This window comes from Nuphar pumila, chromosome 5, assembly GCF_984573655.1.
Source record: "Nuphar pumila chromosome 5, dmNupPumi1.hap1.1, whole genome shotgun sequence".
Taxonomy (NCBI): domain Eukaryota; kingdom Viridiplantae; phylum Streptophyta; class Magnoliopsida; order Nymphaeales; family Nymphaeaceae; genus Nuphar; species Nuphar pumila.
Window position 1 is genome coordinate 109,075,984 of NC_143253.1, and position 19,083 is coordinate 109,095,066.

A 19,083-nucleotide genomic window follows, 5' to 3' on the forward strand; every position below is an offset into this window, starting at 1 on the left:
AATGCTTGCTTTTTAAGAGAATATCAAAGTTTGAGAGATTCACCGAACATCAACATATTTACAAAACATCAAATAACAATCACGCAGACAAATGTGCATGCCATAAAATAAAATAAAAAATTAGACAGACAGAACTGTTGGATTTTAAATCCACCAAAAACCTTAATAGATTGTTAACTTGTTCATGCTAAATCATTAAAAGAACATAATCTAAAACTTGATACGAAAGCGTACCTGAATCCATTGGTGCTCCGACAGATCTTCACGGGTATGATCTTGCGAAACCTCTATACACGGCTTTGCCTTCTTCTCTAAACCTAATGAGAGAGCGACAATTTTCTTTTGATGATAATGGGAAGCCTGAAGAGAATAACCACTATATATGGTTTGAGGACCATAACCTAATTGTAACCACCTTAACGTCTATTTTCAATTTGGCCCATCATAAAATTGAAAATTGACATATAAGGGCACATGAGGTCTCTATACATAATAAGACCATACTATATGAGATATCATATGATCCAACCGTATATGATCACTTTATATGAGCATTAACCTTAGACAACATATAATGTATGATTAAACACATGTAGGCCCACACAATTTATTTAACAATCTCCCACTTGAGCCACATATGTCACCTTACAATCACACATTATAACCGTACGAGCTCAAAAACACTGTCTTAACAAATGGCATCTCCAACAATCTGGTCCATTGATCATGTCAATATAAAACCAAAGTGGTCTTTATTACAATTATCGTAATTAGACTCATCAATGATCATGTATATTGACATAACCAAATGACATAGATCTAGTATGGATGTAAAGCATAGAAATTACATTTAATGTGATCCAAACATGCATATTTCCAACCGATCCTCCCTTAATCTTTAGTGAGATCACAATAAATTAGTACAAATCGAAACCAAAACCTGAACTATATATTGAAGCAGTAAAATGAAACTTTATTATATCATAGAACATTCAAATACAAACTCCCACTAAACCAGCATATCATTAAACAATAATACGCCCATTCGAGCAATATGCTCGTGAAAGACCTTGGGTGGAAAACCTATGGTAAGCAGATTTGCAATCATGGAGTTTGTAACAATATGTTTTATCGATATCTGACCATTCTACACTCTTTTTTTAACAACAGGAAACTTAATATCAATATGATTTGACTTCGATGAGCTCTTGTTATTATTGAAATATAGCACTGTCGAATTATTGTCACAGAATAACTTTAGCGGTCTCTCAACGTTATTCAAAATCTGCAGCTCTGTGACAAAATTATGTAACCATATTTCAGGATTGAATGCCTCATAACAGGCTATGAACTTTGCTATCATAGTGAAAGAAGAAATGAGTGTCTGCTTGGCACTCCTCCAAGAAATAGCTCTCCCGACCAACAAAAAAACATAACCTGACGTGGATCTGCGTCTGTCTTGACATCCAGCAAAGTCAGAATCAAAATACCCAATGATCTTTAACTGATCTAACTTCCTGTATGTGAGCACATAACATTTTGTTCTTTTCAAGTACTGCATAACCCGTTTGGTTGCTTTTCAATAATCTATCCCTGAGTTACTAAGATATCTTCCTAATATTTCAACAATGTATGCTATATTCAGACGTGTACACACTTGAGAACATACAACTTCTTACAACAGATGCATAGGGAATCAGTTTCATATCCTTAACTTCAAACTGGTGTTTGGGGCATTGAGCGAGACTAAACTTGTCTCCCTTAGCAACGAGGGTGTCACCTGGTTTACAATCTTTCGTGCCAAATCTATCTAGAATTCTTTCGATATAGCTCTTTTGCAATAACCCAAGAATACCCCGAAAACAGTCTCGATGTATTTGAATCCTTAATACAAAAGAGGCATCACCAAGATCTTTCATTTCAAATTATTTTGTCAGAAATCACTTGGTTTCGTGCAATATTCCTATATCATTGTTGGAAAGTAATATGTTATCGATATATAAAACCAGAAAAATATATTTGCCCCCACTGAACTTATGGTATATGCATTCATCAACCATATTCATCTTAAAACCAAATGAGAGAACAACTTGATAAAATTTATGATACCATTGACGGGAAGCCTGCTTAAGTCTATAGATAGATTTCTTTAATTTACAAAGCATTTCCTTTGCATTTCCTGCGATAAAATATTCTGGTTGCACCATATATATTATCTTATCAATGTCACCATTAAGGAATGCAGTCTTTACATCCATCTGATGCAACTCAAAATCATAATGAGCTACAAGTGTCATCATAATTCTGAAAGAGTCTTTTATAGAAACCGGAGAAAAAGTCTTTGTATAGTCAATGCCTACCCTTTGAGTAAATCCTTTTACAACACGGCGGGCCTTATATCTTTCCACATTACCCATCGAATCCCTCTTGATTTTAAATATCTATTTGCAATCAATGGGTTTCATACATTCAAGTAATGGGACAAGATCCCACACATTATTGTCCTTCATAGATTTAATCTTCTCATACATGGCATCTATCCACTTTTGAGAGTTACAACTCTGTATAGCTTGATGAAAGTTGATTGGATCATCTTACCTTAAGCTAGTATCACCTTTATGTTCTTTGAGAAAAACAATATAATCATCCAGAATTGCCCTTCTTTCTCTATTGGATTTTCTTAATGACACATGTTCTTGAGTTACTTAAGGTATTTCTTAAGGTTGTTGAGTTTATACTGTAGAAGAAAAAACTTGATTTTGGATAGGAAGATCTAAAACATTGCCTTGATCTGGATTTGTTAGGACAATGTCAGAAAAAGAAATTTGATCATTGTCAACAACAATTGTAGGAAGAGAAATAGACTCTTCTTAAAAAATAATATCTTTTACCTTATCACTCCCTCCAAACTCAACATCCTCGAAGAAACAAGTATTTTTCGTCTCAAAAAAGGACTTATTCATAAAGTCATAAAATTTATAACCCTTAGATCTTTCAAAACACCCAACAAAATAGCTGCTAACCATTCTTGAATCCAATTTCTTTTCATATAGCCTGTAGGGCCTAGCTTCAGCTGAACATCCCTAAATATGAAAATACTTTATACTAGGATTTTTACCTGTCCACATTTTATATGTGGTCTTGGTTACTATTTTAGATTATACTCTTTTTAGTACATAAGCTGCAGTCTTTAACGTCTCTCCCTAGAGGAACTTTAGTAAGGTAGAATAAGAAATCATACTCCTCAGAATATCTTTTAAGGTCCCGTTTTGTCTCTCAACAACACCATTCATACTAGAAGTGCCTGACATGGTATACTGAGGGATGATACCATATTCCTTTAAGAATTTAGCAAATGGCTCTAGACATTGTTTACCTGATTCATCATATCTACTATAGTATTCACCACCATGGTCAAATCTGATGGCCTTAATCCTTTTGCCAAGTTGGGTTTCAACTTCAACTTTAAATGATTTGAACACATCTAAGGACTTAAACTTTTCATGAATTAAATATATGTACTCATAACGAGAATAGTTGTCTATGAACGTAATAAAATATTGTTGACCATTCTAAGAAGTCATAGAGAATGACCTACAAATATCTGTATGAATTAGTTTTAAGATGTTTGTTCTCCTTTCTACACCTAATTTCTTTATATTTGTTTATTTTCCTTTTATATACTAAACACAAACCTGAAAGTCAGTGAAATCAAGGGAATTAAGAATTTTACTTGTCACAAGCCTTTCAATTCTTTGTTTAAAAATATAACCTAAGTGCTTGTGCCATAATAAAGCATAATTCTCATTTGTTAATTTTTGTTTTGTACTACGAGAACTAAAATGCAAGGTTTTATTATATAAGGCAACAATATTAAGCAAATAAAGGTTATCAAACACATATAAAGAACCTGTTCCAATAAGATTTGAATCACGAAATAATTTAAATTGACTATTTTCAAATAAACAAGAATAACCAGATTTGTCTAATGCAGAAATAAACATCAAATTCCATCTAAAAGATGATACAATAAATGTTTTTTTAAAATCTAAATAACTATCAGTCTTTAATAGTAACTTAAATGTTTCTATTGCCTCAACTTGAACTGATTTGCCATCACTCACATAGATGAATCTTTCAGCATCAATTGGCGTTTGACAACTTAGGAAACCCTGCATAGACATACTTATGTGAATAGTAGCACCAAAATTCATCAACCATGTGTGTTTGGGTACAAAAGTTAAATTAACCTCAAAACAAACCAAAACAAGAAGCATACATTTCTTTTCACGCCAAGCATGATATTTGGTACAATCTTTTTTCATGTGACAATCTCCTTTGCAAAAGAAACAACTAGACTTTGGATTCTGATGTCTATATTGTTTCTCCTACAATTGAGGGTCCACTACAGTTTCCTTATTCATTTTATTTTTTTTAAATTTATCCTTAGAGGCTATTGCCAAGTGAGCACTTTTTGTCTTTTCTTGCTTCATCATTTTCTCTTCTTGCACATAATGGAAAATGAGCTCGTTAAGAGTCCATTTATTTTTTTTGCAGTTATAACTGACCTTAAATTGACTGTATTGTGCAGGAAGAGATATCAAAACTAAGTGCACGAGTAAATCCTCGGATAACTCTAACTTTAGTGCCTTTAGTTTTGAAGCAAAATGTGGCATTTCCATAATGTACTCCCTAATATTTTCTTTACCTTTATATCTCATTGAAACTTGAAAGGAAAGTGCTTGTCTCAGCCTTTTCATTTTTAACAAAACGCTTTTCGATTTTCTCAAGTAACCTCTTGGCATTAACCTCTTCAGACATAGTGTGCTTAAAAGATTTCAAAATTGCATGTTTCGTGATCATAAGACTCATGCAATTTTATCAATCTCACATCTCAGAGTTCCTTTTATCCTCAGCGAAACTCCTATCCATAAGAGCAGGTGATTGATTCTCTCAAAGTATAAGATCCAAATTCATACATTCAAGAACAATCATAACATTCTCCTTCCAGTTTTTGAAGTTAAAATTACTCAAAACATGGATCAGAGTTATATTTGCAGATATCATAGAAGCAAAAGTATTAACTGAATCAAGAACAAAATAAGCTCACAATTAACATACATTTTTAAATGCATTTTAATATAAAACAACACATTTAAACTATGGTGAACCCCATCACAAGATACCCAACACAACATTGACATTTAGTCTTTAGACAAAAATGTCAACTTGTAAGTGGTACTCTCATTATAGTAATCAAACATGGACAATTAATCCTATCAAACAACGAGCCTTTCTTTGAACTGACTCATTATTAACATGGAAAACCGTATAATTGTCTCATATTTATTATTGAAAAATATATATTTGGACTCGGCCAAACAGTAATCTTTCTTTGGACCGATCACTATTCGCATGAACCCCAAATATATATATACATCTCAATATTTGAAATGAGTCAATCTACACAAGAGAGGTTACTTTGGTAACACATTGTTTTAATCAACTCAATTAGAATATCAAACCCTTATTATGAAAAGAATACCATGGTTCAAATATATATATATATATATATATATATATATATATATATATATATATATATATATATAAACAAAAGAAAACATAATTGTAATCTATATAGGATCGAAAAGTAACAGAAGTCGACCCTCTAAAGGGACCCATAATGCATACTTAATGGCCTCGAATTCAATAATATAAGTCCTTATAAAATTTTTATTATTATTATGAGTTTCAAGGCATATACAAGGGTCAAAACAGACCTGACCCGACCCAGATCAAACCATAATACCATAACCAAGTATAGGGTCTGAGCTAACGGGTCGGGTCTAAGCAGACCCGATGCACAAAAGCACCACCCTACCCGGTTCAGTCCCCACAACTTAATGGGAATTGGACCAGGTTAGCCACTCATTAGAGGAAACCGAAGCTGACTCAGCCCAGCTGAAGGTCGAAGCTAGCTTGGGTCACAAGTGGAGACTCAACCCAGCAAGATGCAGGGTCGAACTGGTCCCAGACTCGGTTGGCTGGAGGCCAAACCGGCCTCTCGCTCGGTCGGCTTAAAATCGAACCGAAACTAGGCTTGATGACTAAATTGATCCAACCAATCGAGTCAGCATAATGTCGAACTAAGCCAGATCGGCGAATCAGATCAGCTAAAAAACCTGAGTCGCCCAAAACACTAGGTCGGTTGAAGATCGAATCGACCCAGCGAAACACTGTAGTGGTCTATAAAACTGATTCGGGTTGTCAGATCGACTGTAAACTGAATCTACCTTGCGAATCACTACAACGGCTGGACCTTCATTTGGTTAACAGTATAACTAAAGGTTGAATTAGCCCTACGCTTCAGACGACCAAACCAAGCGTTAGTCGTTGTTGGCCCTGAACCACTCAGCGATGGGTGGGGAAAACTGGATGTCGTATCCGTCGACAACCTTTATTTGGTCACCCATAGGTGGCTGGGGCAAACCGAAAGCCCCAGCCACCATTGTTAGGTGCCATCCAGCATCCGATGTGGGTATTAGTCACGGTCGGGCCTGTCGACACCTCTGCCCCGGTCACCTGAAAAGTGGAAGGGCCGATCGACCCTTCCCCTCGCCAAAATTGAAACAGGGAGGGGTTGATCGAGCCCTCCATCATTCAGATCTTGAGTGGGAGGGCTGAATCAACCCTCCCTCTGTCTAAGCACCATCTGAACCGTGTAAGAAGGGCCGACCCTCCTCCGTCTGTGCCTTAATGGAAAACCAAAAATTGTGGGTGGGTCGAGCCTCACCGAACCAGCAAGAGGCCGAGGAGGACCGTCTGGTCGTCCCTTCTCCTCAAGGCATATGCAAGCACCTGACGGTGCCTACGCAAAAAGTTGGATAGCGTCCAACAAACCGTCGGATGTCGTCTGGTGGCCTATAAACATCGAAGAGGGTGAACCATCCTTCACGGTGAGCCACCGGTCTCATCAGTCTTCCAACGATGCCGTCGGCCACGACAAATAAATTTTTTTTTTATTAGCCCCTAATGCCGGCAATTGAAAAAGGAAAAGACTGAATCCGATGGGATTCTGGTGACCCAACAAAGAACATACAATGGCAAAATCATATTTCAATGATTCAATAGGAACAACGTGCTCTAATACCAATTGTTAGATTTTAAATCCACCGAAAACCTTAATAGATCATTAACTTGTTTGTGTTAAATCATTGAAAGAACATAATATAAAACTTGATGCAGAAGCGTACCTGAATCTATTAGTGCTCTGATAGATCTTCACGGGTATGATCTTGCAGAACCTCTATACGTGACTTTGCCTTCTTCTCTAAACCTAATAAGAGATGAACAATTTTCTCTTGATGATAATAGAGAGCATGAAGAGAATAACCACTATAGATGGTTTGAGGACCATAACCTAATTATAACCACCTTAGGGTCTATTTCCAATTTAGCCCATCATAAAATTGGAAATTGATAGATAAGGGCACATGAGATCTCTACCCATAGTAAGATCATATCATATGGACCAACCATATGTAATCACTTTATATGGGCCTTAACCTTAGACAACATATAATGTGTGATTAAACATATGTCAGCCCACACAATTTATCTAACAAGAACTATGGAGAACAAGTTTCATTTTTTTAGTAGAGAGAAAAAAAATGTTTGAGAAAGCGAGACCTTACACGGTAGCGGATGGGTGATCATCGAGAAACACAGGTGGTGGTGGTACTCTTGAGAGACACATCCCCACAAGAGACCGTCGAGAGACACAAGGCAATGGCACCAGGAGTGTGGTGGTGACTTAGTGGGCGATGGCATCAAAACATCAGAGTCGACGAGAGAGCATCAATCATCGAGTTGAGGCAAGGGGGAGGTCTGTTCATGAGGAGATCGAGTGATTGGTCCCCTGTGGGCGGGATGGGGGACACAAAGCAATGGCATCGGGCCCTGAGACTGTGGTGATGCCATGGTGGGTGATGTTGTTGAAAGATTGCAACCAATGAGGTCACTATAAGAAAAACCCTGATTAGCGACGAATTTTTTCTATCGCAAATTAGCGACGAACTTAGCGAGAGAACATTATCTGTCACCAATCTTTGAAATATTTTTGAAATTAGTGATGGTACAAATTCTGACTCAAATCCATTGCTAATTATCGACAGATCGACGACAAAAAATTTTTGTCGCAAAAACTGTAGGAACCGTTGCTAATTAGCGACGGAAAAATTCTCTCGCTAATTCCGTCGCAACTTTTCGATTTAAACTGTCTCACCTAAGGCGCGAAATTTTCCCTCTCTCCCCCATTTAAAATTTAAACTGATGTTCGATTTAAACCATTCTCAAATGAGCGTTCTTGTGAGCAATTTCCCTGCCTCCCCCCTGATCTTCCCCTTCGGCCCCATCAGATCTCTGGCGTCGAGGAGGTCAAGCGACCACTGGCAAGGCTCGTCGGACGATCTCGCTGGCCGATGAAGCAGAGCCTCGTGCTCACCGCCATAAGGCTCGCCGGATGATCCCACTGGCCGATGTCGACCGCCGCGACGGGCGTCGAGCCGTCACCTAATTCTGACGCAGCAGAGGAGGGTGGGGGAATCTCGATGAAGGGCGTGCAGATCATGGGGCGGCCGCTGCAGGTGGACATGCCGGCAACGTCATCGCTGGTGGACCCGCGGGTGCTGGATGCGATGCTGTCCTTCTTCACTGGCCGCTTCGGCAACCCCCATCCCGCACTCACCTCTATGACTAGGAGTCAGACAAGGCGGTCAAGCACGCCAAGGAGCAGGTCGCTTCCACACCACCTACCTCCCCGTCGGCTCCGACAGCCTCCTCGACCTCGACTGCCTCCACGACGCCATCCGCCCCGACATCGGCCTTGTCTCCATCATGGCTGTCAACAACGAGATCGGTCCATTTTGACCTCTGCGATACCCAATAGGAGATCTTGAGGCCAAGGGAGTATGGCTTGCTGGGATCCGGTGGTGGGTTGTCTTCCTCCTTCGCCGCCGTCGATGAATCGGTCCAAGTCCGGTCTATTGCTGCCTGAATACCGCCCGACAGAGAGCATTTTTTTTTAAAATTTAGCGACGGATTAGTGACGGATATTATCCGTCGCTAATTTAAAATAGCGAAGGACTCGCGTCGGATATTATCTATTGCTAATTTAAAATAGTGACAGATTCGCGATGAATCATTTCTGTCGCTAACCCATTGCAAATTAGCGACGGATTAGCAACAAATAAGTTTTGTCGCTATTTAGCGTCGAAAAATTCACAATGGAAACTATCTGTCTCTAATCCGATGCTAATCCATCGCTAAACTGTTTAGCGACGGATTTAGGTCGTCGCTAATCCACAAGTTTCTTGTAGTGGGTGGTATCAAACAATCGCAGCCAACGATGGGGCATCAAAAAATCAAAGTCGATGAGGGACATTAATTGGGGGGGGGGGGGGGGGGGTCCGTCCAAGGGGAGATCGAGCGAGCAGTCCCCTTTGGGCAGGGCAAGAAACACAAGGCGATGGCGTCAGGGCTCAAGAGTGTAGTGGTGGCCTGGTAGGTAACGACATCAAAAGATCATAGTGAGGAGGAGGCATTGGCCATCAAGATGAGTTGAGGGGGAGGTTTTCATCCAAGGGGAGATCAAGCGAGCGATCCAATATGAGCTAGGCATGAATGTGGTGATTGCCTGGTGGGCGACGACGTCGAAAGATCGCAATGACGAGGGGACATTGACAGTCAAGGCGAGGTATGGGGGATGTTCGTTTGAGGGAAAATCGATCGGGTGAACTGAAAACCCTGGTTCAATTGTTTGAGAAGGGGTTAAGGGCCAAGTCCTAAATTCTCATAAAACAAACTGAGCCTTATCGAGCTTAGTCCGCTGATCAAGCTTAGCTCATTTGCTCATCCAAGCCTTAGAGCCGTGAGCTAAGCACAAGATGAGCTTATTTACGGCACAGACGAGCCGTGAGCTAAGCACGGTTCGTTGTGCATTCCTACATGTGATTGGCCATGGCCTCATGGCATGGAGACCCAAGTTTGAGAAATAACGAGATGATTTGATCCTCTCTCATCACAGAGATAGAGAGAGAGAGACTTGTTAGTATGGGTACCAACTTTGTATCGTTTGGCCATAGATTCAGGTGAATCGATCGATACCGATAAGTGAATTGTTCTGAATCTGCCATAAAATGATTAAAAAATATTATGTGTCAATCATAACATGACATGTATTAAAGTCATTAAAATAATATTTAGAAATAATTTTAAGTATTTTTTATATTGATTAAAAAATAGTTGATTCAGGGGTGAAGCACATTGATTTTTTGGAGTCACTATACGTATCGGCCGATACAAGCTGTAGACTTCATCAGCCAGCCTCTGTCTATGTCACATGGCATGTCCTTGGTGACACAAGAGGACATGCTCAGACACTGGCATGTACTATCAATATTTTGGTATTAATTTTTAATAATTTTTACTATTATTTTATTAAAATGCATTTTAAATAATAAAATAACAAAAAATAGTTTTTAATTGAAAAAAAATCATGTATATTCTAAAAGATTTCCGAATTTATGAATCAAACCCACATCATGCAGCCGTCTGTCCATGTATCATTGTGACATACCTCTCTCTTTCTCACTCATATATATATATATATATATATATATATATATCACTAAATATGCGAACCGAAAATATTAGCATTTCCAACACTTGTTTTGCAAATGCAACCATGTGGATGTGCTTGGCATGATGAATTTGTTAAGAATAAAACATTGGATAGTGTATTTTCGATGAAAAAATATGTTTTTTTAAATGGGTAAATATTTATGAAGAATATGAGTCATTGATTTTAAAGCCCTAAAAAAATCTCGTTCATGCATCAGAATCGAGTGATTCAAGAGTGGGTTCTTATAAAACCAAGCTTGTAGATCACATTCATACGGTTAGATTCAAGAGAAAAGAACAAAAAAATCACGAAAATTGCAGTTCACATACTAGTTCTCATACTCTCTCTCTCTCTCTCTCTCTCTCTCTATATATATATATATATATATATATATATATATATATAAAGAGAAGATCCCAAGACCTAAAAAATCATTTTTAGGAGTAGATCGTACGCATGCTTTATTTGTTCATGTCTGAAACTTTGAGAAACCTAACAAATTGAGGAACCAAATTTCCCTGAACTATATGTTCGAAGAAAAAGGAAAAAGTGCTTATGAAAAAAGCATCCTTATCTAAAAATTGTTTGTTTTCTAATCCAAGTGCTCATTTATATTGTCAAAAAGGCCCAAAAAAAAACTTGGACAAAGACCAAAGAAAAAGATGCATTGAGGAAAGCAAATGCACCCATAAACTATATGGTCAGAAAGAAAGGGAAAAAGTGGCCATGAAAGACATTCTTATTTAAAGATAGCTTTCTCTCTTCTAATGGAAAATGCTGCTTTGTCTTGAAAGAAAAGGGAGAAAAAGATAACTTGTTTTATGGTATCCAAAATTAAACGAAAAAGGAGAGGCTTGTGGGTTTCTAAAAATTTGATCATGATTGCCACCATAGACTAATTAAGCTGTACCCTTGTAGCAAGAAAGTCCTGCACATATTCTTGAGTATGCATATCGTAGGCTTTAATTAGCCTTTACATAAATGCTGTAGCTGCAGTGGAGGCATCTTTACCACTTGAGTGAGCCAAAAAATGTGAGGTGGGGGTGGTTAGAGTTTTAATCATGAAGTCTTTGAAAGTGGTGGCTACCGATATTGAGATTTACAGAGAATATTGATGACTTGAGTCACCTCATCCTTTTACTAACAATTGTGATACTTGCTCAAACTAAACAGACTTCTTTTGTGTGTGGTTGTGTGTATGAGAGAGAGAGAGTAGCAAACAACCCTAGTGGGTCTACGATATCAGTACCATCAATCACCATGAAAATTTTCAGTGGGCCCATATGCATTTGATGTCAATGAAAGAAATTGAAGTAGATAATGATTGCTCCATAGTTTAATATGACTAAGTGATCAATGCACCATTATTGCCAAACAGTGAAGGGATGCCCAGTGATTTCCAGTAGCTCCTAAACCCAGATAATGCAGAGTATATGTTTTAGTCTTGAAACCAAGTTTTAATTAAGGCTCTGTTTGGGAGCCTCCACACCACTTCCATGTGTTGCCAAAATGTGGTGTTGATGGTGGAGTTGTCAAAGACATCCTATTGTGAATAGTGTTAAAATGTGTTGGGGCTGCCCAATGCAGTGTTCTGACAACATAACTGCTCCCAAACAGTTGAGATCATGAAAGCACGCTGTGGAAACAGCAACACACCACCGATTCAAGAATGCCAAACAGAGCCTAAGTGGTTTTGCCTACATGATGAACCCAACTATGACTAGTCTATATGGTACTAATACAATATTTAGAAGGATGAGTTCCAAGTGAATAGACGAAATGGTGATACGGTGACTCCAAGCATTGTCCAAACATTGACACAGGTACAGGTGAGTTAATGTGCTCAACCACTTTACTGGTCAGACTTAAAAGTGGTAGGACCAAGTAATGCAGGTTTTACCATTTCCACAAGGTAAACTATCCTATGCTAAAAAAAACATATAGGCTTATTCAACGTGCATCTTATTTGTGCTGAACTGAAAATTTTAAGAATGCAGATAACATGTTGATGCAGGAGAGGAGCGAGAGGCTACCGGGTTCATAGGATCATTTAGAGTCACATTTAGTTTGATTTTGGACTTTTTTTTTTTATAGTCTGTATTTGGATATTAGATCCAAATGAATGGTCTATATTCAATTAAAAGTTTAAGTAGAATTAACCATTATCATAATTGAAATTTATCAAGATAGAAGTTGAGTTTATGAAAAGTGGAAATTTCTCATACATAAATAGATGAGAGATATAGGGAATTAGGTTATTAAGTTGAGATTTATAATCAGTAATTTCTAGTCTCATTTCGGCTAAGTATTTATAGTTTACTAGTTCATTTCTAGATTTTTCAGTGTTTTTTTTAGATAATCATAGTCTGGTAGAATTCTTCCCACAAATCGCAGTACGGAGTTCGAATCAAATATTCGTCAAAAAAGTTCTGTAAAGAAGCATACAAGGACATCAAGTAGGCTTTAACATGATTGACATCATGCACAACTTTTGAGAGCACCTTTCAAGGTTTTCGCCAACTCGTCCTCGTGATTAATGGTGACTGTGATGCAATGCAATGGTGTAAGGAATCATTTTGCCCTTATGAAGCAACTTGCATTTGATGAATCTGCAAGACGTTTTGTCATGGTTATACTTGGCCGGTTCTCGCCCTTTAACATCAAACCGGATGTGAGGGTGCCTTTAACTGGTGGGGCTTCAGTTTCTGTTACCCCACCCGGGGTTTACCTCAAAAGTAAGTGAACCGATTAAGTAACCCGATTCTGGGTGGGGATTCCTCGTCCTCAAAATAAAACATCAAACCTTAACCTAAACTAACAATGTAAGAAAAGCAGCTGGCGCTTGTGTAACATTCGGATATTGCATAGGGTTGAATTAGTTGTTCAATTTGTTCAAAGGATCAATCTCTTTTCACACTCACAAGCAGATATATATATATATATATATATATATATATATATATATATATATAGAGAGAGAGAGAGAGAGAGAGTACTTTCCAAAAGAAAAACATATAGAGATCACACAGAAGAAGCATAGATAATTTTTTTTTTCATAAACTCAAATTCTTTACCAAGGTTCATCATTCGTAATATAAAAGAAATAAACATTACACAAATATTCAATGACAAAGAAATAAACTAAGAATAGTCTATGATGTTCGATCGAAGTAGCCGCTAAGTCACATCTTACCTTCGCTAGTATACCTTGAACCTGACTTATAATTGTAGTGGGCTTTAAGCCTCTAGTGTAGGTTTATTTTTAAACACACCATACAAGTTTTGTATCTTTTAAATTTTTTCTTTAACTCTCTCAATCTCATCAATTAATACTCACTCATAACTAACTATAATGATAGGTCAGCTATACCGATCATAGCTGTGTCTGGAACACTCATTACAATAAAAACGTTAATTAGCGACGGAAATTTGTGACGAAAATAATTCATCTCAAATTTGCGACGGATTAGCTAGAGAAAACTAGTCGTCCCTAAAATTGGAATAGTTGTGAAATTAGCGATGGACAAATTCTGTCTCGAAATCCGTCGCTAATTAGCAACAGATTCGCGACAAAAATATTCCGTCGCTAAGTGGCGCAAGAATTTGCGATAAAATATTTTCATCACGAAGTGACGACGAAGTTTGCGACAAAATATTTTTGTCGCTAATTTTTTATATAAAATGGCCCATCTAGGGCGTGAAATTCTCTCTCTCTCTCTCTCTCTCTCTCTCTCTCTCTCTCTCTCTCTCTCTCTCTCTCTCTCTGATTACCCCCAAATCGGTCGAAGTCGCGCCACCGCCGTGACCACCACTCCCCCCTTCTCTATTTCCTTTCTCTTAGGTCCACATCACTAGTGGTTCTCCTGGTGAAGGCCACCCCATGGCTATAGACTACCGCCAGTGGGACATCCCCACCGACGTTAGTGAAGATAAGGAGAAAAGGGTTTTCATTCATTCATTCATTTTTTTTTCAAATAGCCACCACCCTTCACTGGGTGTCGTTTTCATTGGCGATCAACCATTACAACCGACGACAATGGTCGATCAATGATGACTAGTCCCACCGTGATCATCCCCTTCTCACATTACGTAGGTCATCTCTGTAAAACCCATAAAATTTTAATAATTATCAGAATAAATAAATATTATAATTCTTGGAAATGGATATAAAAAAATGATATAGAGTCAATCCAAATGAATCAAACGGATCCAGTAATTAGATTCAAATAAAATATATGAATTCGGATCTCGGATGGAGTCAGAACCCACTTAAAATTCAGTTTCAGATTTTCAATTTCAACTAAATTCGCAAAGCACTTTTCTAAAGTTTCATCTTCTGTGAATATCGCCCTCGTTATGACCATATCTGATTGATATACGCTTTTCAGCAATTCACATGAAATAACGAGGTTTTTTCCTTGTTTGGGTCCCAAATTCGAGGATTTACTAGTCATATGTATTATGAATTTGATTTATAATTCTCGAGACTTGATTCCTCATAAACAATACTCACGCCACTTTGTAAGTCTTACTTACGCGATTTCGAACATCGCTCATTATTGAAGTAATTTTAGTCGCAAACAAGTAAGCGTTGGCGCACTGGTATGGTTGTTTGCCTCAGCAGGAAGAGAATGTGAGTCGAATCCCCGTGTACGCTAGAAATTTTGTTAAAAACCGCTATTTTGTAAATTGTATCAAAAGGGGATAAAAAGATTACGATTGCAAGAGTATGCAACAAAACATGAAGTGGTGCACTGGTGGGGCTCGTTACCCCTTAGGGAAGAGAACCCATATTCAAATCCCCCTATGAGCCGTTATCTTTTTATTAAAAACAATTTTTGTAAAAAAAATTCAAATTGTGTAATAACTCCTCCATTAAGAAGACCTTAATGGGGGAGGTCTCAAAACAAAGAAAATAATGAGCCACCCAAATTTCAAAATTTGGGTGGGGAGTTTCAAGACCTCAATTAAGGAGGTCGGTTACTAAGAGAAAAAAAATACCTAAGACGTCCTTTTTGAAAAAAAATCCACCAAACGTCTAAAAGTGGTTAAATAAAATTTCGTTGCAAAGCTATGCAACGAAATTGTGTATGACACACTGGTGGGGCTCGTTGCCCCTTACAGAAGAGGACCCCAGTTTGAATCCCTTGTGCGCTAGGGAGCCTTTTTGCTAAAAACGACTTTGAAAAAAAATTTGTGCCTTTTGAAATTCAAAATGATTTGGAAACCTCCTCATTTAAGGAAGGTTTAAATGAGGAAACACTGGACCATCAAAGGGGACGGCTGGGCAGTTTCCAAAAGAGGAAACCCAACTATTTTCCTCTTTAAACCGAAAACAAAGAGAGGTTTACAAAAAATTGAGTTTCATGAAGACCCTTTCCCTTTCTCTCTCACTTTTCCCCTCTCAACCGTGTGATCATCTTCCTTCCTTCCTCTTTCACGTCTTCCCCATTCCAGCCATGGCCATCACCATCTTTCTATCTCGGCTTCTTATTGACGCTGAACCAAACGACGAAAGGAGACAAGTGGAGCAAGAGGAATCCCTCTCACAAAACTCCTTCGGTCTTCAACAAGGTAAGGATATCATTTCTTGTGTATGTGCGCAGTACCATGGGGAACGTATATGGGTTGGTATGGCTATTTGAGTATATGTATTTCAATGCATATACTTAATCCATGCAGCCATGAAAAAAAATGCAAAATCTATATACGTACATGATAGACGAAACAACAAATTTACACATATGGTTAAATCTGTGTAATAGCATGAATCTTGACATATTTCATTTTTGTCATTCTAGCAATCTAGATAACGTCTCGGTTCAGTTTGGTTGTTTGGACTGTGCACATGAACACCTTCAAGATTTTTCCATGGTAGAATATATATACTGAAGTGAAGACCCACCCATTTCCAAACATACTGCATGCTTGACGGTCCTTGAAATAGTCTAGTCCACATACGGTTCATATAAAAAAAATTTGTGGTTACTTTTGAGTCACGTGAAATGTTTTATGAAAACACTAGAATGAAGTAAAAACCTTAGTAAAGGTCCTTAAACTAAACTTAAGAATGCATGAGGCAGAGATTTAAGTTGCCCATATCTTGTATACATATACTATTAAGACTGTTTCAGCATATAGGTAACAAAACAAAGAAACATTATATTTTCTAAACATATAGCTAATTTATATGAAGTAATATGAAGTTGAAAATACGTATTCACATACGTCATGTTTTCAAAATCCAAAGTAAAGGTCCCATCCCTAACTGTTCGTAAATGTACTCCTGCTCACGTTTCACTGTTAATTAAGAAAGGCCACAGGTGCAGATCAATGGTGAACATCAGCGTGTGCCCTATCAAGGTAAGTGAAAGGGATGTTGGAATCACATTCTAGCCATTTCACATGCCTAGACCACACTGTAGCCTGCAGGAGATCGTTATGAGGATGATTGTTGTCATCAAGAATCATTGACACTCGTGGGTCATGGGGTGCAGATTCATGTTGGGCAGCAACCTGCTGTGAATTTCTTGACAGCACTTACGAATCCATTATGGATATGAATCTGCCAGGAAATTCTTGGTGACCTGTACCTAACTGTGAGTATATTTCTACTTAGGTCCATGGGTTAAAAATGTACATTAGTATGCAATAGCTGGTGTGTTCTTACTCTTTTTGCAAGTTAAATTCTTAAACTTCTAAATACACGTAATGTTAGCCTTAAGTGATTTCTTTCATGAATTGGACGTTTTAGGTTCAAACCCAATGGTACATAGTTGACGAGAAAGAGAGTTGACAAAGTTTATCTCTTTACGGTGGAGATGTTGGTGAGTACCGCCTTACGGTGGCTGCCCTTGAAGCCATGCCAGATACGTTTCTTTGTGTACAGATTGACTATGGGTATGGGGCTGCCATCAAGTTCATGACCCTAACCCGTCAGCATAGGCCAAGTGGCTAGGGATACAAATCCGTGATTGACAGCCGCACTGCCCCATAGGCAAATTTGTCTAGTATATTCGAACAAAATATTGAAACCACTATAGTCACACAACCTACATAAGATGCGTTTGAATCGGAAGATGCCCTGTTTAATAACTTACGTTAGCCACTTAATAGACATACTGAGTCTATGCAAACCCACACCCGGTTACTACTTAAGGTCATGGATCAAACACCATACTATGAAATGTCGATTTCTGTAGTGGTATATGCAAAAATCTAGAAGAGTCATGCCCCAATCATTTCACATGTGGATGTCCTACTTCCACATGTGCGACTCCACTATGAACTTAACCTTATCATAAAAAGAAAAAGAAAAAGAAAAAATTATGGTGTAGTATATGTGAATCCACTATAACCATGCAATTGGCATTGAATATATATAACAGTCATGTGGCAGCATATGAAAATCCAGTTTAGATATAAATCTGCCTTTGAAATCATGACAGTCTTAGTGAAGCATGAGGAGATATGCGATGAACAACAAACTACTAGTTGTATTCTTATGACCATGTCGCAACGTTTGTAAAAAATACGATGAACTTGAAGATACTATTCGCTTATGATATATGTGTACCTCTGAAAGTCACCATTATGCGTATTTGCTTAAGAAGGTTACGTATTAGTGAATGTGGCAATGAATGAGATTTCAACGATGTTTTCTTATCATATAATGGTTTGTGTATGACATGTTGTAAATGCATATGTTTGTAATAATTGCTCAATTAAGGAAATCTACAGTGGTATGGTGGTACAATATGGAAACTATGCATACAAAACTATTGTAGTGCCATGTGGGTAGTTATGATATAATTTGGTTTTATGGTAATTGCATACAAACAATTATTTCCATGTCCAGTGTCAATTTGTATATGCTTGTTTACAAAAGCTAGCTAAATAAATGGCATTTGACATGCCATGATTAGTTGAAAGTTTAAAACTGAGCTTACAGCTTCGCAGAAAGCTAAAAGTGCCCTACGATCACCTATGAAATTTTAAAGTTGGGTTATGCCATATTGCAGCACCATCAGTGGGGTACCATATGTATACTCTAGCACAAAAACAAAAGCTAAGAGACTGTATATACAAGTACTTGGTTCAGGTTCGCTCTGAAACGACGAAAAGTTGTATTAGTGTCTATTGCACACTAAGTTAAGAAATGTGCATACATTGAGATCACCCCAAGTATGGGTTAGGATTTTGAAAATCCCTTGTGGTGCAATGACTCGCATCAAGAAGTAAACAAAATACGAAATATGCATATAATATATGTGTGGAATACTGGGTATACCTGAAAGATGGGATATGTTAATGGTTTTCCAAGGTTCGAGGTACATCTGAAAGACGATGTCTGTTACTAGACCCAATCAAACAAAAATGAAAATATATGCATACAAAAA